The sequence below is a fragment of the Corylus avellana genome, chromosome 1 (genome assembly GCF_965113065.1).
Source record: "Corylus avellana chromosome 1, dhCorAvel1.hap1.2, whole genome shotgun sequence".
Taxonomy (NCBI): Eukaryota; Viridiplantae; Streptophyta; class Magnoliopsida; order Fagales; family Betulaceae; genus Corylus; species Corylus avellana.
This window is the reverse complement of record NC_142490.1, coordinates 12,520,680-12,542,841: the sequence shown is the minus strand read 5'-3', so window position 1 is coordinate 12,542,841 and position 22,162 is coordinate 12,520,680. Positions and strand designations below refer to the sequence as shown.

The window sequence follows — 22,162 nt, the reverse complement described above, 5'->3', positions numbered from 1 at the left end:
CATAGGTCAGAAGAACCTCTCAATATTTTGTTTTCCAGATTTGTTGCTGTGAAACTGTTCTTCAATTGGCTTGAGCAAAAGCATGGCTAGAGGTATTTATATAATTATTCATTCCACTGCTAATTTTATTGTCAATTAGCATTTAATTATATATTGAATTCTTACATGTCCATCATCTAATCTAATCTAATCTAAAAAGAAAACGAAAAAAAGAAAAAAACTTTTATTCAACTGATGATCTTAACGAAATAAATTGGACAAATACACACACAATGTTAGCAACCGATGATCTTAATGATTTCGAGCTCATTTATGAAAAATTGAAAATAAACCACAACGGAAACGATATTCTCAAAAGATTTGGCTTAGGTACTGTAAAAAAAACTACAACACATGTGCAATGGGGTTTGAAACACAAATATGATTTTGTTTAACTCCAACTGGACGGCGGGATGGCATTTCCCAGTTACAGAAGTTAACCACATTCACCTCTTCAAGGCTTTCGAATTTCCACATTGCAGGATAACCATCCTAGACTAGCTTCTTTCACTCCAATGTGAGAGCAAGGATGCATCTCAACACTAATACTTTTCCTTTCATTTGGAGGAGTGATGTTCTCTAAAGATTGTTACTAATTAAAACATTGAGATTCTTAAGAGTTTTTAATTGAATTCTATGGATGAGAGTTTATCATAGCAAAACTTATTATGCAGACCAAAGATGTGAAGCATCCCAAATATGTTCAGCTAAGTTAACTCGGTCCAAATGAGTTCCTGCTGTACACCAAATCGCCCATTCTATGTTGCTATCTCTTTAGCGTGTTAGGTTACACCAAGTAAAACACTTCTCAGCGGCCAACAAACCAGATGTAATTCACCAACAGTCATCATTAGGGTCTTTCATATTATTTTTTTGATGAGTAAAGTTTTCATTAACACAAGCAACACATTCACCAAACTCAAAAATACACCCAAAAGGCCAGCCAAATTCAAGCTGCCCAACCAAACCAGAAGCAACCAATCAAGTCAGAGCGCTCCAGCAAACACAAGCAGCCTAAACAATCAACAACAACCAGTCAAATACAAGCTGCCAATACAACCCACCCAAACTATACAGCCAAAACTATCCACACCCCAAACAACGAAAGGCAACAGCCACAATACAATAAAAAATACAAATCAATACCACTGTTAAACCGACAAATCCAGACTACGATCCAATTTTTGACAGATCTTTCGTTATAATGCCAGAGAAGATCATATAAAGCAAATTCAGTAACTAGAAGCAGCAATTTTCGGCCTAGAAGGTACATTTTCAAACCCAGAAAGACCAGATTAGCTCCATAGCTTTGTCAGGGACCATAAGCTCACCAAGACCAAACATTCCAGATCGGTTAGGAAACTCTCCACACGGCTTTTAGCAGATCCCAAGAAGACCCTTTTGCACAAACTAGATATTTTTTTGAGTCTAAAGGCTTTCAAACTTAAGAGGGAAACACACAACAAAGTCGCTAGCCAGCAACATAGAGCGAGAGAAGGCCAGCAACACAAAAAAGGAAAAGCAACTAGACGAAACAACAAACACAAGGAACTGTAAGAATTCAATATATATTAAATCCTAATTAACAATAACATTAGCAGCGGAAATAGTTTAATATATATGTACCTCCGGCCATTGCTTTGCTTAAGCGGCTTGAAGAACAACTCCACAGCAACCAAACTAAAACTAAAAATATTGAGAGGTTCTTCTGACCTATGCCTACCAGTGAGTGCCAATTGATGGAATTTTATAGGTAGGTCAGGAGACCCTCAATTAGAGCTGTTACCTTAATTATTCCTCCCATCAAGGAATAAAAATCAAATCAATACAGCTAATTGATTCCACAAAAATAAAATCTTTAATTAAATCAAATACTTGTTCCACAAGAATTAAATCAGTGATTTAATTCAGAATATTTGATTGAAATCAAATACTTGTTCTACAAGAATTAAATCAGTAATTTAATTCAGAATATTTGATTTACACAATAAGCTTTAATTGGAATAAATTACTGAACACCGTAATTATATATATTTTATAATTACAATAATATACGTGACATAAGGGACATACTTTAAATGGAATTTCTTACATTCTTCCACTTGGCCCTTATGACACATAAATTCCTTATGGTGTTCAGTTCCATGATATGGCCAATACTTTATTTATTCTAATCATTCATGGAATCCTCCCACTTATTCAAGGAATACCACGCACGAATCATGGCGGTAAAGTTTTTATATGATAAGCCGTCCCTTCCATGTATCACAATGTGCAGTATCTCCCTAAATGAGTACTTTATGGATAATGTACTTTATGAATGAACTTCCTATAAATCATTCGGGTCCAACTTTAATTTTATCCCCACGGATAAGAATAATATATGTGTGCACAAAAATCTTTATAACATAACCTTTATGTCTATAGACCAATTAAAGAGAAACTAAGCACAAATCAATTAATGAATCTCATATATTCCACATGACTTTATACTTTCTTTACCGGTAAACTTTTAGTCATGGGATCCGCAATCATTAATTCAATACTTATATGCTCAATAGACACTTATTGTCACTTAATATTCTCTTTCATAGTGATACTTTATGTCGATATACATACTTCTGCTTCTTCTCAGTTTATTCTTAGAAAAGATAACTGTAGTAGAATTAATTCAGAAGATCTTTATGGGTCTAACTATAAAATCAACAATCTTAAGACCTTTAACAAAAATGTCTCAACCATAATGCCTATGTAATTAATTCACAGCATGTAATGACTTTTGCTTTTATGGTAGATGTAGGAACTGTAGTTTGCTTACTACATCTTCAGTATATATATACTGAAGTTGATTCTCTACTATTTACACATTTAGCAAAAATCAAACTTGAATAAACACTACCAAATGGTAAGTGTATCTTTAGGTTAAACTATAGTTCTTGGTTCATTGCATATTCCATAATACTATATTGACCCAATAGTCAAACTGCTATTTCAATGTCAGGTCTAATGTAGACCTGTGCATACACATGGAATATCTGCCTTTGTCCGATACATTTTGGGACATTATCTCCTTTAATAATAGGTGCTACTGAAGATTCATAGTTCTTCATTCTGAATCTCTCACAAAACTTTAGTGAGAGGAACTTTATGTAGCAAACCTAAATTAACGCTTGCAAGCAAAATATTATCTATATACAGGACTAAAAGAAATGTAACTTTACTCCCACTGACCTTAAGGTATATTCAATGATTAACAAGGTTCTCAATAAACCCATGTGAGGTAATAACCTTGTAAAAATTTTGTATACCATTGATAAGAGACATATCTTAGTCCATTAATAGATATCCTTAATTTGCAAGCTTTTCGACTGTTATTAATAAAACCCCTTAAGTTGTCTTATGTGCACCTCCTCCTTAAGATCCTTATTCAGGAAAATTGTTTTTCACATCCTTTTGATATAGCTCTAAAACAAAATGAGCTACTCATACCATGATAATCAATGCCTTCCTTTTGAGTAATATCATTGGCTACAAGTCTAACTTTATATCGTTTAACATTACCCAGAAGCATCCTTTTAGGTTTTATAAACCTATTTGCAGCCTATGGCTACAACTTCCTTTGGTAAGTCAACAAAATTGTAGACTTGAATTTTAGCCAAAGATTTCATCTCCTCCTTCATGGCATTGAAACACAATGTGAAGTTATCTCTACCCAAAAAGATGTGAAAACAATTTTTGGATCGCCCTTAGATCCAACATAAAAATCAGACTCTTGGAAGTATACAACATAATCATTAGAGACTGTTGGTAGCCTTATTCTAGAGAATCTTCTTAATCCTACTTCATTTACTTTTGACAAAGTCTGAGTAGGTTCATTTTGAACTTGTTCCTTATGAGTTGACTGTTCTGAAACTGATTGTGCTTGAAGATAATCAATTTGATTTTTCTTAAGCACAATCAAACACCCTTCATGTGAAGGGGCTTCAGTCAACTCTTGTACTTCCTCTAATTCAATCCCTTGAGGATAAGTACTCCCACTAAGTTCAGCGTCCTCTAGAAATTTTGAATATCTAGACCCAACAATTCTAGGACTAAATGAAGAACAATAAGCCTAAACCCCTTGGAATTTATTGTATAACCTATAAAATTTCGCTAGTTGTCCTTGAAGCTAATTACCTTAGGTGTGGATTATAAATCCTCACTATAGCAAGACAACCCCATATGTGTAAACAATTTGAACTTGGTTCCATTCATTCCTTAATTTAGGTGTCTTATGGACAACCCTGAATGGAATCGAGTTAAATGTATACACAGCGGTTTTTAAGGCTTCACTCCATTAGGAGAATAGAACATTACCTTTCATGTCCCCTTTTCGTGTACCTACCATAATACTATCTGCCTCTATCAGATCTTACGATCTTGATTTTCTTTTGTTTTGTTTCTCTACTTCTACCTTATAGGTACTGGAAGCATTAATGCCCAAACCTTATGATTTAGAAGATAGAGATACATAAACCTTATATGGTTATTACCGAAGGAGATAGGATATCTCTAACCATTTAGGCAAGAAGTATGAAAAAGGTCACACCTGTACATGATCTCAAAAATTTCAAAAATCCTTTTGTTGGCACCTTTAGTGGTATAGTTAGTCTGCTTTTCCTTAATGCAGTCCACATAAATACCAAAGATAGTAAATTTCAAGAGTCGTAAAAACTCTATCATTTATTGACCTTTTATTCTTTATAGAGATATATTCCAATCTCCAATGCCATAACATAGAGGATTTTCTCATTCATAAGATTCTGCTTTATGTCAACATTTATATGCAGGGATTAATTTTCCGAAAATTGAGATCTAGATCAGTTTTAAATAGACCATTAATTTAATATTCCACCCAAAAGTTTTAACAATATTCAAACTTGATTTTAACAAACTAAAATAGAAATTAAATTTCTAAAAGAATTGTGGGATATATAAAAACATTATTAAGGTCAAAATAATGTAACTGAATTTAAAAAAATAAAAAAAATAAAAATAAAATAAATAAAATAAAATAAAATTAATCTATAGATCCCAACAACCTTCAATTGTAAACAAGTATTATTTAGAAAACCTTGCATTATGTTGACAACGTGGACCGCTAAACCAAATTCAATCCACATAGTCCTTAAGAGAGTCAATAAAGGAGATTTATGACACACTAGGTGTATGAGATTACCTTTATTTCAAGTCATTTATGATACTTTATGCAATCATTCTTTATATGCCCATAATTTTCCTTAGTGTAAGATAAACAAGTATCTTAATTGCCATAACACTTTGTTGGCACCTTGTTCTCATTCATCAACTATTGGACATGATTGCCTATAAAGGTCTTTCCCTTAACATGAGTAACTTTCTGGATTCTCATGTCTTAATCTCTCATCTTCTTGAACACACATGATCAGAAATTCCTTAATTGATCAGTAATCCTTATGCGTGCCAAAAGATATTTGAAAAAAAAAATCATATTTAGATGAAAGAATTTAAAATAAAATTGACCATAATGACTCAAAAAACTCAACTTTTAGGGACTTTATAATGAGCTGTTATGTCCTTCATTTCCATAATGTGTTCAAACACATTTTGAAACTGTAAAAGGTTTTACTTTAAAGCTTTTCTATTAGGGTGCAGGCCAAAGCCTTATTGGAACTCATTAAATGTTCCTCAATGATCTTTCTTTGGCCCTAAAACATTAAGAAATAAAACCCTAATGCTTTACTTGATATGAGATTTCATGAACGTTGAAACTTAAGCGATTTAAATCACTACAATCGTTCATGTTTAATAATCTCATATGGCGTACTTGATTCTGTAGGAGAAGGTGATTTGTCCACACGAAACGCCAATTCAGTCTCCAAACACCCCAAAGTGAAAAGCACATTTTTCTTTTTAGTCAGGAAAAAGTACCACTATGAATTATTGGAACATAAAATACTAATAATTAAAGCAGTAGGAATACATCCAGTAACCAAGAAAAATTATATACTTTAATGCTATGAAATAACCTTATTTAAATTAACCAATGTTAATTTAATAGTAAATTTCAACCTACCTGCGGGCAAAAGTGCATCACGCATGAAATTTACTCTTTATTAATAAGACTAATAAATTTAACATTAATAAATAAAATTTTCCGTACCTGTGGGCCTAAGAGAAATTTTATTTTCAATGTTAAATTTACTATCTCATTCTAATCAACTCATAAAAATAAAAACGTCCCTGTGGGGATTGGCAAATTAAATTTATGAATTAATTACAACACGATGTTAATTTTCTTTATGAAGTTCATATATATAATCTTGATGCAATTATCATTATAAAATCGGGATGCTGTGGCTCTCCCAAAAATTATTATGACAATTACGACTTTATTAACATCGAATTTACTTAAATTAACCAATGCTAATTTAATAGTAAATTTCAACCTATCTGTGGGCAAAGGTTGCATCACGCATGAAATTTACTCTTTAATAGGACTAATAAATTTAACCTTAATAAATAAAATCCTCCATACCTGTGGGTCTAAGAAAAATTTTATTTTTAAAGTTAAATTTATTATCTTATTCTAATTAAGTTATATAAATAATAACGTCCTTGTGGGGATTAGTAATTAAATTTATGAATTAATTACAACAGGATGTTAATTTTCTTTATGAAGTTCACATATATGATCATGATGCAATTATCATTATAAAATCGGGATGCTGTGGCTCTCCCAAAATTATTATGATAATCACGACTTCATTAACATCCAATAACTGTATAGATACCAAAACTAAAGTTCCCAAGAATAAAAGACAAAACCAACATGTCAGTGGGTAAACAGTATTTTTTCAAAGTACAACCGGACAGTGTCCCAGGTAAGTGAGGGGGCGCACAACGGCACACTTAAGTCCCAAGACTTGCCTTGCCAGAGCTTTCCGATTGCAATTTTGGATAGTACCATAAACATTCACCAACACATGAGATTTAGTTAATTATTCTCAGGTCCAGGCATCAAACAATTTATATTTAAACAATTAATAAATATATCCTTAAGTTCAAGTATTAAAGAAACAAATACTGAAAAAGATAACATAAATATAAATGTAACATTAAAGCTTAATAAACTGAATAGCCAAATGGTCTTGAACTGACCTTAGGCCCTTTATCCTTCAAGAACCCAAGTTCTAAACCCACCTGAGCCCCCTTTTTTTTTATTTTTTTTATTTTAAATCCGGATGGGCCAGCTACTTTAAACCAGGTTGGGCTACTGGAATGGGCTAGCTGATCCGGGTTGGGCTTCTGGGTCAGCCCACTTAATGACCCAGTTTTTTTTTTTTTTTTTTTTTTTTGAATCAGTCCAAAACGGGTTGAAAACCCTACCCGGATAACAAGACCCCAAACCCGAAACCTAGCCCCTTTAACCGCCGCCTCTCCCCTTTCCCCATTCTCCAGGCACCGGCGCCGGTTCCTTGATGCGCCGGCCATGCTTAGCCCCTCCCTGATGCGCAAACGACCAAAAAAATGAAAGGCACCCCTTGTGGGGCTGCCGGCCGTTTTTTTTTTTTTTTTTTTGGTAGCCCCGGTGAAATGGCCGCCGTTCCGGCCAGAAATCGGCAGCCCGTGTGGGCACCGTTTCTGCCCATCACAGCGGCCCCTTATAGGTTTCCTCCGTCAGCAGCTCACTTTATGCGGCCAACGCCGCTGTTGTGGGAGGGGGGAATACCGGTGCTGCAGGTAGGTGAAAAACCGGTGCTGAAATGGGGAAAGATCGGCACTGCAGGTGGGGCGTTTCTGTAGCTTGTCTCCAGTAAATTCTAATCGAAAGAGACCCAGAGGAAAGTGAAGGACCAAGGGTCCTGATCACCCATTGGCCCCACACGTTTTTGTTTTAAGAAACAATACCACATGAGTAATTTGGTCAAAACAAATAAAACATATGTATACGTGGGTTTCATGGTGGTTGAGAACAAATGGTTCTCAGCTTCAATAACCGTGGGTCTGAGTTTTGTTTCGATAATCACAAAAAAAAAAAAAAAAACAAAACAAAACAAAACAAAACAAACAAAATAAAATATTATCGAAACAAAAATAAAATATCAACAGCAGACATATTAAAACTAGACTAAGCAAATATGGCCTGGAAAAGGCTCTGATACCACATGTAAGAATTCAATATATATTAAATGCTAATTAACAATAACATTAGCAGCGAAAATAGTTTAATATATATGTACCTCCGGCCATTGCTTTGCTTAAGCGGCTTGAAGAACAACTCCACAGCAACCAAACTAAAACTAAAAATATTGAGAGGTTCTTCTGACCTATGCCTACCAGTGAGTGCCAATTGATGGAATACACGGGCTTTATTTATAGGTAGGTCAGGAGACCCTCAATTAGAGCTGTTACTTTAATTATTCCTCCCATCAAGGAATAAAAATCAAATCAATACAGCTAATTGATTCCACAAAAATAAAATCTTTAATTAAATCAACTTGTTCCACAAGAATTAAATCAGTGATTTAATTCAGAATATTTGATTGAAATCAAATACTTGTTCTACAAGAATTAAATCAGTAATTTAATTCAGAATATTTGATTTACACAATAAGCTTTAATTGGAATAAATTACTGAACACCGTAATTATATATATTTTATAATTACAATAATATATGTGACATAAGGGACATACTTTAAATGGAATTTCTTACAGGAACTACTAAGAAACCAACACAACTAAGTAAAATGCAAAACATTCTCAGAGATGCCAAACAAGCATACTAACCAACTATTCTCATAGGACGATGGGAACCCAACGAGGGAGAGAGTGGCAGTGGTGGGGATGCGGAGGAGATCTCAACCCATCCCTACCTTTAAAAGTGAGCAGCGCACGCAAAAGAAGCAACAGAGGAGTTACGGTACAACAGGGGAGGTACCAGTCTGCAGGGGGGCGATCACAATTTGCAGGTCCAACTGACGCGCTGCCATGCACTGTCTAAGGGATAGGGCAAAGCAGGGGAGTCGGCAAACCAGTCTCGCTTTGTAAAGTTTAACTCCCGTAATTGATCTAATGTAGGTTTACTAGTGTTGGGTGGTCCCTCTTATGTGGGGACCACAAGGACTACAACAAAACAAAGAGTTTTGTTTGTAGTAGACTTCTAACACATGGTGAGTGTGTTTAAGTGAAACACGTGAGACAAAAAGAATAAAAGGAGAAGAAAAAGAAGCAGTGCGGTGCAGGGAGAGAAAGAAAAAGAAAAAGGAGAAAAAAAGGGTTTCGCCTATTCACATCCGTCAGAGATTGGAAGGTCGTTTGTGGTTCGATCTTGATGCAATTTTAGAGTGTTGCTCCTGACGACGAGTGCTACGTATTGATTGGTGTTGATCGTTGGAATTCCTCTCCAATCGCTTGGTTGCTAATACCTACTTGGTGAGATCTTTCATTATTCTTGTTGGAATCCACTTTAGGGTGATGATTTTATGTTTAATCCAAGAATGCATGTATTCTTGATGTGGTGATAACCTCTAGATATTTCTCTAGGGAAGACAAATTGTAAACTCATTATTGTTGATAGTGGAAGATTTAACTGGACTAGGTTCCGTGGTTTTTACCTTCGCATTGGAGGGTTTTCTACGTAAAAATCTTGGTGTTTTGCTTGTGGGTTTGCTTGATTATTATTTTGCTATTGTGTTACTATTTAATATGCACAAAGAGGAGTAGATTAATTCCGCTGAGCATCTGAAATTGGTGTTCACCCCTAACAACTAGAAGGTAAATTTGCTACATGCATAGGGCCTTCAGCCCAGTGTCTTGAGCATAGAGCATCAATCACATTAGGTGCCTTAAGCTAAAGACATTCTTATCATATAAAATCACTTTGTAGCTAAGCTAAGATATCACATAATACTAGAAAGATTGTAAGCAGGAACTAAAGCCATAAAAAATAAAAAAATAAAAATTCAAGAATTTAATTAGGTTGGAAGCCAAAATGTTACAACTGTTCAGCCACACATACCTTCCCAGATCGACTCCCAACCTTCAGAAGATCCGTCTTACCCTGATACACATTCAACAATTGAGGAATATCGTCCTGGTGTTTGATCACAAACTTTTCCATAAAACTCCGATCCTCTCATTAGGTTTAAAGATACTCGACAAGGACAAATCATTCTTGACCAAATCCTTTGGTACTAAAATCTGAAAAACTGAAAACCTAGGCATACCTCTTCTCCATGCCGAAAAATAGAAAAGCAGGATTAATAGCATTGTTAGCAAATGGCCAACCCATTTTGTTCACAATGAAGTCCATTGCTTTTGTGATCTTCTCTTCCAACGCAAGCATACAATTTGGATGCCTTTTAAATGCTGACACGGCCATGCTCTTTGACCAACCCCACCTCTTATAAAACTCCAACTTCGGTTTACTTAACTTCAATAACACTTGAATTGCCAGGACATACACCGTTTTCAAGGGATCGAATCCCATTTCCATAACCTGGTGGATAGCCCCAACAAACCTCGTATGCTTACTGAACGCTTCACAGGGATAATTACTTACCAAGAAAGAAATGGAAGATTGAGGCACTCCATCTCTGACAGACTAACACTCATATAGGTAGGAGTTTCAAATTTATTTTCTTACTCATTGTAGGGTTAATGTGCACGGTAAATGGAGTTACATGGTGTTGACTATCTATGGGGATAATTTTCATGTTAGGAGGTCGAATTTGTGGGATGGCCTTGTCTTGAGCGCCTCTTCCTTTAAGGATATGCATGATTTTTACTTTGTCATTCCTTAGGCAACATGTCAAACTTTTTATGCTTCCTTTGATGTGGATGCTTCAAAAATTCTTTCAAAATTTATCTTGTCATTTGCTTAAGTTGGAATTATCTTGGAGTTGAACATAAGTACCCTTCTCGATCTCGATCTACAATATCTAACAAATCTTTGGATACATAGAAATCTTCCTACTAAACTTGGGGGAATTGAGATTGCAACAAGTTGGAAGATAGAGTAGGATGAAAGGGATGCTTGTAGGGATAAAGAACTTTGAATACCAAGGGGAGAATCGTTCACGACTAACTTTTCAACTTGGCTATATATGATAATATATTTGATAATGGAATATTAGAGGCTAGCTAGTAGATTATATTAGTAAAAGACTTCTTATTTCTTGAATTATCTTATCATAAAATTAACAAATTTCACGTAAATCATTTTCAAAAAAAAATATTTATGGGGTGTTATCCCAAAATCTTAAGTTGATAGAAATGAATAAATTTAATCATTTAAATAATACTTTAACAGTAGTAGCTCCTGTGGGGTTTGGTGCTTGCGGGAAATTAAGGAGGTAGTATCTGGGTCATGGTTTGGATATACATGGGGGAAGGGGAGGGAATAAATTAAATCCTCTCCAGTCCAATTTGGACTGGAGAATATCCAGTTTATGGTTAGGATTTCTTCTTAAAAATCCTAAAGCCATAAATAGGACACATGTTCACTAACCAAAAATAATAATAAAATATTATTTTAGATTTAAAAAATAATAATAAAAATAATAAAAAATTAGAAAATATTTTAAAAAAACTAAGGGTGGCCGGCCAACCCATAGGGGGGTGGCCGGACCACCCCTGTTGGCCTGGGGTGGCTTCGACCACCCCAGGCCGGCCTATCTAGGGTGGCCGAAGCCACCCCATGGCCCACGAGGGTGGTCCCGTCACCCCCTAGGGCCACCCCATTAATTTTTTTTTTTTTTTTTTAGTTTGGCCCTAGGTGGCCGGACCACCCTGTTGAGCCATTGAGTGGCTTCGGCCACCCCAGACCGGCCGGTCTAGGGTGGCCAGAGCCACCCCATGGCCCAACCAAGTGGCCTGGCCACCCCCTAGGGCCAAACACTAGAATATACTAAAAACGTTTTACAAAAAATATAAGATGATGAAAGACAATTTGTAACCCCTAAACTTGGGACAACTAAAACTGTAAAACAAAAAGACACTAGATGAATACAATTCTCAAAGGTTTATGAACATTAAAAACTGCTGAATACTAAAAAACACAATCAAGTACGAAGAGTACTCTAGATGAGGTTCCCAATAGATATCAACAACATTTAATTGCAAAGTTTTTTCTCCATCACTTTTTTGTAAGCATTGTCTCCATCTACGTACCAAAATTATTCTGCAAATATAAGGCACACATGGGATAAAGTATATATGGTACTACATAAAGTGGATAAGGGGGGCAATGTCAATATTTTTGGTGGATGCATGCTAAGGCTAGAATATTGTAAAAGCGAGGTCGGTTCTTGGCATCACATATTTGAGTTCTTGGTTTGTTTCTTTCTCCTCTCTCTCTCTCTCTCTCTCTCTATATATATATATATATATATAATTTGCCTATATTTTTCTCATATTCTCTAACAAATTCATGAATAGATTAACTATTAGATTTGTGAGGTTTTACAATTGGTTTATATGGGATCCACATAAGTTCACAAATCTAATGATTAATTTGTAAGATGATACGAGAAAAATATTAACAAAATATTAACACTAATAATTTTTCTTATATATCCCAGAAGACTGCTTTTTTGTAACTTTTCTCCTTGAATGCTTTTCACATAATTATACCCCGGTGGATGAAGGCAGCTTTGTGCTTGAGCTGTTGTTTTCTTCTTTACTCCTCACTGGTTCACTGTTCCGTACGTTTATTCTTGTCTTTGGGGATGATGCGATGAGTCAATGCAATTTATGATTCAATAGATGCTTTTGATGATCTGTGGATTTGCATTAATAGTGTACGACTAAGTTACTGATATATCAGAGCAGTTGATGAAAGTTTTTATAATGTTTTCTTCTGCAAATCATCAAGTGTCAATGCAGTTTATGATTGAACAGATACTTTTGATGGTCTGTGGATTTGCATTAACAGTGTACGACTAAGTTACTGATATCAGAGCATTTGATGAAAGTTTTTATCATGTTTTCTTCTGCAAATCATCAAGAGAGTGAACATTGCTTGGGTATATCATATATATCGTCAAGGAAATCCATATTTCTAAGGATAGGAATCTCAAAAGCAAGAAGCTAATAAATAGGCATTAGTATATATATTGTAATACATGAGGGTAAGAGTACTTATAGTTCCTCTTGAACGTAGTTCTACTCATACAAAATATATAGAAGATTAACACGTACTATTTAGTAGATGACTGTCAGTTGTATGGCAATCATATAGCAGTCTACTAAATAGTGTTTCTTTAGATAAAAGGTTAAGAGGCTCTATAAACTATCATCTATTAAAAACTTTATGATTTCGAAAAGACCACTTATTGTAGCTGCTTAATTAGCATTAGCGGGATGCATGCAGAAATCAGTTCCGGCCACCATTCTAAATCCATATGGCTCTGGCACTTATGAGTAATGGGACAAGCTCATTCCTCAGGTGGAGGCTGTTGACCTCTTTGTTGCCACCAATGAATTGTTGCCCTATGAACACAGCCGGCGTGCTTTGTTGACATCCCGGCAGCTGCAGCAGTGCCCGTTCGATTTGCCGTCCATTTGAAACCTGATCGAGCTCGTAAATGGTAGGGTTTGCCCCGAAGTTACGAATGAGTGACTCGACAGTGTAGCTCATGCAGCAAGAGCTCTTGCTGAAGATCACCACTGCCTTGCCAGCCACCAAATCCATGATCCCAGCACCAGCCATTGTATGTTATGAAGGTTTGAAAATTGAAAGGTTTTTTCGAAATGTGAGCTAGTGTGTTAAGAAGCAATATCTGTGAAGTGAGTTGAAGGCTTTGCTGTGAGGAGCTTCTACTGCAATTAATGTCTATTTATAGAACCTGGTCTAGTGTGGTTAGGATTGGAATGTGTTAAAGATAGAATAAAATGTACAAAAAGATATGGGATTCCCAAATGACCAGCCCTTTATGATTACTTGATAATGACAGAAGTTGGCTTTTCGCACATTGTATTATATAACAAGTTGCATATATAGTAGCATGTAAATGTATCCAACCATCATATTGGTTACGTCAAGGTTAATTTGTCATGGAATGACAAGTTGTATATCAGAATATTAACATGAATTAGATAAAATATATATATATATATATATAGAATATTAACATGCAAAATGTGGCCAACTGTGGGGAATTATTGTGCATTCCTGATCAATGCCAAACTTCTCCTTTAAACTAATTAATATATATAAAGTACTTTTAATACCTAAAAAGTTGTCCAAACAAAAAACTAACATGTTTAGTAAAAAATTTCAAAAGCACTTTTTCGACTTTTTCACTCTAAAAAAAAAAAAAAAAAAACTTTAAAAATGAAGCTGCTTTCTAGAATTATCTTTTTGACTTTAAAGTCTCTATTTCACAACGCAATTCCAAACATGCTCTTAGTCAACGATTAATGTTACTTGTTGTGCATGCACTTGTAAGGTTTGTGTGCCACATTGAGAAAATATAAAGAATAAGAGTAGTTAATACACTTAAGTGGACCCAAGCCCATTAGTTTAGGCTTTTGGGTTAGAAGTGGTGTCTTAATGTGTATATTAATTTACTTTTGTTTGACTCCCATGGTGTTTCTCTCCCCAACACTACTCTTCACACTTATTTCATATCGGCAGAACTAACACGTTTTAAGAGGCTCTCGTTTTATGCTTTTTTAAGTGACTAACATGAAAAATCACTTAAAACACATCAAGTTAGCTAGTGTAATAAATGAATATAATTAACTATATATGTTAGGGCCCTTAATTAGCTAGTTGATTTTAGTAAGTTGAACTTTTTCCTTTGTTGTTTTCTTTTCTAATTTTTTTATAAAAATAAAATAAAATAAAAAATCATAGAACCTCTCTCTCTCTCTCTCTCTCTCTCTCTCTCTTCATCTACTTTGGAGCATATGGCCAGATGGAGAAAGGAAATTGCTTGGTAGGATTAATGTTGGCATAGGGTTTATCCACTTCGGTGGAATTAAGTTTTCTCCCACGGCAAGATTCGCATCCGGCCAGACCATCAATTCAACAAAACCGAAAGCCAAATGGAAAGACAAAAATAAAATAAATAAATAAATAAAAAATAAAAAAGGACAAGTTTTGAAAAGAAAAAGAGAAGGTAAGATCTGCTCTGATGCCATGAAAATCCATGGAATAGCCGTACAAAGAAGAAATCATGCTGCTAAGATATTCTGTGTTTTCTGATTAGTGCCTGAAACTGTGGGCAAATCAAGCTTAATTATTATATAATTAATATATATTATTATGTGATTATCATTCATGCATGCATGTGTGGTTCTCTATGAAAAGTGCATTATTGGCATCCGATTGTCGATTAATACAAAAAAAAAAAAAAAGGCTTGCTATTTATGCCAAACGAATTTACCGGTCATTGAATCAACAGCTACCATACGATTATTATTGCTTCATAAATTAGCATTAATAGAAATTGGTTTTCTAATTGTTATATAAGATTTAAGAACTCCGGGGAGAATGTATAGCACATGTCTCTAGAATAATAGTAGAGCTGTGATTCTACAATTTACCCTTATTTCAATTACATATTACACGTGTTAGACCATTTTTAGACAATAGGACAAATTAATATTGAAACTTCAAAATACGGTCGAGTTGGGCAAGTGTGTTTGCATTCAAAAACATGCTTTCAAGACAAAAATTGGTTGTTTGGATTTCTTTTAATAAAGCATTTTTTCTCCTTGAGAAGCCGAGAACTATGTTTGGTCCAAAGCTCAAATTTGAGGCTTTCTACAAACGCGCTTCCAACCCTCAATGCGCGCCGCAATTTTGGTTTAACGAAAATCACACCTTATCAAAAATATCCAAAACGATTTCATGTAATTACAAAAATACTGATATATATGCTTCTTTCTTTTTTATGCTTTAGGTCGTCTTATGCGAATTTGAGTGCTACAACGTGCAAACCCTTCTGGGAAATTGAGAACGGATTTTGAGGTGAGTTCACTTTCTCTTTTTGGGTCTCGGCTGCCATTAATATACGAACAAGCTTCAAGATAGGTTTTGGGGGTTCAGAAAGAGAAATATAGACGAGGGTTTGGAGTTCACGACTACAAAAATAATGACGGAGAGAGAGAGAGATTAGGATTCTTGGACGGATTAGATGAAGAACATCACGACTGAGAGAGAGAGAGAGAGAATTGACCCTCAATTTGGCTGAGAAAAAAAAAAATTGAGAAGAAAAGTTGTGCTTTTTTGAGAAAACCTTGGATTTGAATGGGACAAGCCATGACATGTGGCAGCACGCGCGGCTGGGGAAACCTTGGTTTCACCCACGCGTGCTGCGGGGAAACCAAGGGGTTTCCCCCCTGCACATGCCATGTGCATGTGCCCCCCACATGGCATGTGCAGGGGGAAACCAAGCCCCCTGCACGGCTGCACACGCCACATGCCATTTTCTATTTTATAAAAATTCCTTTTTCTTTAATTCAATCTTTTTTACTTCGATCTTTTAATTTATTCATTTTTTTATATATATTTTATGCAAGTGTTTATTATTCTCAATAATATTATATGTCTTTTATGATCATTTTTGCAACTAAAAGGACTTTCGTAATTTGGTTACCAAATATTAATAACTTTAAAAAAGCATTGTAGACATTAAGTTATCAAACGTATAATAGCTTTTCAGTAGAAGCGCTTTTGACAAAAACTCTATATTTAAAAGCTCTATTTTCCGCAGCAGACCCAATCATAATCTAATTAGCTAAAGTTTAAGAGAAAAAGTGATACATGAGTGGTAGTTTATGAAGAAAAAAATTAAATTAAATTAAAAAAAAAAACAAAAAAAACAAAGAGGAGAGCTATGTCGACTAGGTCCTACAGAAAAAGAAAATTCCTTTTCACTTTCAAAATCATTCTATTCGTGTCAGCGTTTCAATACTAATTGTAATTAATTAAGGTTAAAATGTCTAGTAACATAAGTTAATATATATTGGTAGCGATTAAGACCTCAAAAGCTTAAGTTAATATTATTGTAATATAATAATATAATATAGCTCCTAATTGCATCTCCAAAATGATGTCACCTCATATATATCATAAAAATAAAAAATAAAAATAAAAAATTCTACATAATTTGCGCGTGCAATAAATAGTTAGTAACCGAAATATATTCCTTATTCAAGAGTTAAAGTGAATTTGTTTTAGAATTAAACATTATTATCTCTAATTATTAGAATCTTTTTAATTAATCCTCATGGGTCACTTTCGTCTTTGGATATATCGTCACTTACATCATGGAAATTAAAGATATGCTCTCTTCTTTTTGTTCTGTTGGCGTATCATGTCCAAGTTATGCGTATATATATAAAAAGATATTTCACGTAATTTTCAAGCACCATATATTAGTGCCACGTACTGCAGCCAAGAAAAAGTTCATAATCTAAATGCTTGTGTTGGATCAATTCCCATATAACTGACTCAAGATGAAGCAAAGGGCCAGGGCAACCGCCTAGGGTCACTTTTATAGCGCGTAATTTATGTTTGACTTGTATCGAGATATGGATGAATGTCATTAATTAATTGAATGGTCTAAATTTTTTAATTTTAATCTGTTGATTTTGTTTTTTAGTTCATGTCGAATTTATGAGTCGTGTCAAGAATTGTCAACCCTACTTTAAGCGTGACATTCATTTTATATATATATATATATATATATATATATATATATATATATATATTTGGTTTGGAAAAGCTTGATCTTTTTAGCAGAGACAAGTCCATTATGTTTTACTGTTTCTATAAACGAATTCAAATGTTTCCAATGTTCATCAACAGATTTCGAATAAATCAAAACATCATCAATGTAAATGATGGTAAAATGACTAAAGGGATTGAAAATATCATTCATGATATTTTGGAATTCACTGGGGGCACTCTTCAACCCGAAAGGCATGACATTCCATTCATAATGTCCGCAAGGAGTAGTAAAAGCTGTCCTATACCTATCCTTATCATCAATTTGGATTTGCCAAAACCCTGACCTCATATCGAACTTAAAAAAAACTAAAGCCTCACTGATACGACTGACTAAATTTTTCCTATTAAGGATGGGGTACCTGATCCATTCTAGGATATCATTTAGTGGTTTGTAATTGATTACTAGTCTAGGGGTTCCCCTTTCGACTTCAGCGTTTTTCATAACATAAAAGGCAGCACAAGACCAAGGAGACTTACTCTTTCGAATGATTCATTTATCAAGCAAATCAGCAATTTCCCTTTAGCAAAAATCTAAAGTATCAGCATTCATCTGAATAGGCCTAGCTTTAGTGGGAATTTTATTTTCAGAAAAAATTTTAATGTAAGGTAAAGAAACAATGTGTTTTTTCCTATGCCAAAAGGTAGTAGGAAGTTTAGAGCAGACCAGATCTATGATTTGGGTATTGAAAGATGTAATCTTGGATTGCAACAATTTATCAGAAAGTTGTTCAGCAATTCTTTTGTATTTAACTTCTTGTTTCAAAAATTTTAAATGATTGGTTTTAGCAGAGATAAGGTTCAAGTGACTAATATCAATTTTAAATCTAGAAGCAAAATAGAATTTTACTTCAACACTCATTTTAATAGTTGAAACATTAACGGAGAAAGGATAAAGCATAGCAATGAAGGGAAGGCCAAGAATAACATTTTCAAACATATTTTTAACAAGAACAGCAGGAATATCAAAACAAATATTGTTTTGGCAAACATGTATACTGTTCAATTCATATTTGATTTGCAAACGGCTTCCATTGGCAGAATTTAATTTTTCAATGGATTTTTCAAAATATTTACTAGGTACTAATCTTTCCTTAATACAATTCAAATTAGCACTAGAATCAATCAAAGCAATAACATCAAACTTATAATCAAGGGCAACGACAATATGAACTTTAGAATACCATTTTGGTGGAACAACCTTGTTGATAAGACTGATAATCTTGACTTCATTGGAAATTACTTTATTGCAAGATTCTGCTTCATCAGAGTGCTCAGATTGTTTATCATTATCAGATTTGTGATCTTGAAAACAATCTTGAATTTTTAATATTAAAAGTTGTTGTCTTAAATCGTTATTGTCAGTTTTAACAATAAACAGATCGTTTTTTAAATTAGTCATTTCTTTCTTGATATTACTAATCTCATGCTGCAAATCTGAGACAATAATCTTTTTGAATTTTTGTTTAGAAAATCGTTCCAAAGTTTCATTAAGAGAGATTTTTGTATTGTTAGGTTTATTAGCATTTTTAATCATCGTATTCTTGAGTTTTTTAAGGTAGTCTTCTTTAATTCAGGATTTTCAATTTTTGAAATTAAAGTAATTAGCAAATTTTCTTGTTCTTCAGTTTTTGTGAGAACATTGCAAGTTGTAACATTTTTGCAACAAGAATCATTACAACCAATTTTGAAATCATTATCAGAAAATTCACTAGCAGAATGGTAATCAGAGTCACTTGAGGTTGTTAAAAAATCATAGTAAGATGAATCAGAAGAATTTCTTTATGTAGTTTTATGCATTACTAAATTTCAATCTGATCTATTAAATCAAAAGTTTTTATTACGCATTGATTGTAAGTCTGCTAAATAAATTTTGAAAAAAGATGTTGAAAATATTTCATCAATACAAATTTTTGCCAGATGGCAAGCTGTTTGAAGCGTTTTTTATTTTGACATTGAATACATTAAAGGCTCCAATAACTCCATTCCAGATTTTCTCACTCGTGAATTTTTGCAGTGCCAACATGACAAGCAAAAAGAACAAGGAGAATACTGATTCTAAGTCTGTGGTCTTAAAACCAGAGACTGTCATTACTACTCCAGTCACCAATTCATCTGTTGCACTCTCTAACCGTTTCTCAGCTTTTAGCCCCAGATCACCAGCCACTTATTCCAGTGCTCTCGTTTCTGATTATGACCCTTTTGTCATTGCTTCCCAAAAATCCGTTCCTTTCATTAAATACGATAAAGCCTCAGCTTATATCATTCTTCCTCATTCTGAACATTTATTCCATATTGAGATTAACCGATCTCACATCAAATCTCCCACTCAAATTGCTACTTCCTATTTTCCTCCCCAATTTCATTAGATCCCTGAGCATCCTCAAAAAAATCTTTCATATTACACTAATATTTTGCTCCAGACAAAGTCTGTTCATTTCAAACCCATTTACAGTAAAACTGAACCCCAAAAGCTCATTTATCACAGTGTTTACGTTGATAGAATCATTCTTGAAAAAGAATGGGGAGAACATCCCTCGCAACCCAGAAAATTGGACGATTTCCCCATTCCGTTTTGCTATTATGACTATATTAATGCTTGGTTCAAATTCATGCTCTTCCAAAATCCTAAGTTTGACCACTCTTGGTTCATAAGTTTTGATAAAGAATTTGGAGGCATTCTCTCTCTCTCTGATTTTCTAATTGATGGATAAAGTTTGGTCTTATTCCTCATATTCTCCCATTAAAACTTATTGAGGCTTTCAAATCCTTTCAGAATCTTTACAATACTGATGAACGTAGGGCCAAGTTTCCCCACATTCTGCATTTTGCGAAAAAATTCAAAATTCCTTGGATTATTAAATGGCAATATGACATTCTCGATGACAAGCTAGAGAGACATTGGTATGTCAAATGGTGGGATAATTACCCACGAATTGACAATATCGTTGATAATGCAAAAAATTTAGCTCAATTGCCAAAAATCCATGCTCCTCCAATTCCCAAACAGTTAACCATTGGCAATCTTGCCACACTCATAACTCCTAGTACTTTCCTTTCCCCTCCCAAAGGAGGACGTTGCCCCTGCTACTTCTTCCAGTTCTTCTAAGAAGAAAACTTCTTCAAAGTAAAAAGAGAAGAAATACATTTTAAAAGCACTTCTGGAATCTCTCAATGATAATTCTGATGAAGATGAAGAAGAAAATTATGATGCATCTTTTGACGCTACATTTAGCCCCATGAGAGAATGGTATAGAAATTCTGGTTTCCCTGGGGATAGTCTTGACAACTATTACCCAGGACTTGAAGATTTATAATTTGCCCTTCTTAGTGGCACCGATCATTCGCCCTTCTCAGTGACACCGTTCATTTGCTTTTCCCAATGGCACCGTTCATTTGCCCCTCCCAATGGCACCATTCATTTGCCCTTCTCAGTGGCACCATTTCATTTGCCCGTCCCAGCGGCACCGTTCATTTGCCCTTCTCAGTGGCACCGTTTCATTTGCCCTTCCTAGCGGCATCGTTCAAAAGTTACATTTATCAAATTTTTCTGAAGACATTTGCCAGCTCATCATGACACAGTTTATGTTATAGTAACTGCCGACATTACAGTAACCACTACAGTGTCTGCTGACACTACAGTACCTGCCGACACAACAGTTCTTTACTTTTATTGTTAATCATTCTGATGTAAATTTTATTTACCCGTTGGATTTTGCCTATAAAAGAGGCAATCCCCATCATTGTAAGGCAGAAGCTTTCAACCCAAACACCTGAAATCCCTCTGCAACTATCCTATTGCTTTCTACTTGTAATCTTTTTTGCTCTCGTGTAACTTCACTACTTCTAGCTTACATTTGAATCTGTAAGTACTCTTGTTAATAATTAATCAAAGCTTTTTATTTTCAGTTCGCTCCATCTCTCTTTTATACGCTCCAATTTCGTGCTTACTCTGAAAATTCTTGCATCATGTTTATTTTAATTGCAATTACCTCCAACATGGATGGTTCTACTGCTTTATTTTCAATTATTTTCATATATCTTCCCCTCTCTTGATATATATATATATATATATATATATATATATATATATATATATATATATATATATAAGGTATAAGGTTATATAGGTCAATCTCAATTCAACCCATTTAATTAAACGGTACAAACTCTTCAATTTTAATCTATCAATTTCATGTCAGGTTTATGAGTCGTGTCATGAATTGCCAACCCTACTTTGAGCTTGATATTCGTTTTCAAAGGATGAATACACTTAAATCTATGTTCACTTCTTGATCTACATCTAAGATAGATTTTAAACCAAAACTTGAGTCAATTAAATTTAGGGAGAGGAGGAGAG

General features: G+C 34.4%; 1 pseudogene; it reads right to left on the bottom strand.

The window, feature by feature from the left end:
* Positions 1–13,247: 13,247 nt before the first annotated feature.
* LOC132169104 (monothiol glutaredoxin-S6 pseudogene) lies at positions 13,248–13,842 on the bottom strand (annotated as a pseudogene).
* Positions 13,843–22,162: the final 8,320 nt, after the last annotated feature.